The following is a 1079-nucleotide window of genomic DNA, read 5'->3' on the forward strand; positions in this document are numbered from 1 at the left end:
CCCCTCCCTGGCACCCCTCCCCCTCCCCTCCCTGTCCCCTGGACCCTGGGAATGGAAGACAATGTGGGATGGGGCCCCCATCTGAGGTACAGTCACTGCCCCTTGCCCCCCTGCCCCTGCTGTGCCCTCTCTCGCCCTCCCAAGCTCTGGGTGGTATAGTTTGGGGTGGGTGCTTATAAGAGGGTCTCCCGGGAGCTGGAGTTGGTAACATCTTGGTCTGGACTGGGAACGTCTGTGTGATGCCCCTCTCTTCCCCCATTTTGTGGGATGTGGTGTGCCAGCGTGGGGTATACCTACAATCCGAGCTGAAGTTACAGCCTCGGAGCGCCTTTCTGACATAGTTGCTCATCCTCGGGGGAACCACAGCTGGTCACCGGCTACAGGACAGCTGGAGCCAGGGGGCTATTGCTGGTCACAGTCGCTGGTGTGTGTGTGTGTGTGTGTGTGTGTCTAAGTGTGTGTGTGGGTGGTCAGGTCAGCCTTTGGGAGGGTCAGTTGGTGGAGAGGCCAGGCAGTGGTGGACCAGCAAGCTCACACTTGTGGGCCGGCCGTAGGGGCGCTGAGGGCAGCTGGCGGGCGCTGCAGGCGGCCGAAGGGAGTGGGGGCGGGCTAGGGCAAAGCACTGTGACAGGTGACAGCAGGCACCGGCCTGACAATTGGACGGGAGCACCGATCGGCCCGGGAGAGGGCCAGAAAGTCCAGGGCTGGGAGGGACAGGGAAAGCGGGAAGGTCTCAGGCCGCTGAGCCGGTGATGGGGCCTCTGGCTCCAGGCAGGTGGTTGGTTGACAGCAGGGAGGCCCAGAGCCAAGGTGGAGATCCCGCACCTGCTCGCAGAGGTTGAGTGACAGCTTGCCAGGCAAGTCTGATGCCCCTCCCACTTCCAACCTGCCCGGGAGACAGCCTTTCAGCAGGGAGGGGAGGGGGCGGGGTGCGTGCATATACTGGGAAAGCGGGAACCTGGAAAACCTCCCCTCACAGCTTCCAGCACGAAGACCCCATACCTACCTCCAGCCAGAGGTGAGAGACAGCGGGGATGGGGGCAGTGGATGTGGGGGGTGTCCAGGAGGGAAGAGTGCTG

Source organism: Bison bison, unplaced genomic scaffold, assembly GCF_000754665.1.
Source record: "Bison bison bison isolate TAMUID 2011002044 unplaced genomic scaffold, Bison_UMD1.0 scf7180017849657, whole genome shotgun sequence".
Lineage (NCBI taxonomy): Eukaryota > Metazoa > Chordata > Mammalia > Artiodactyla > Bovidae > Bison > Bison bison.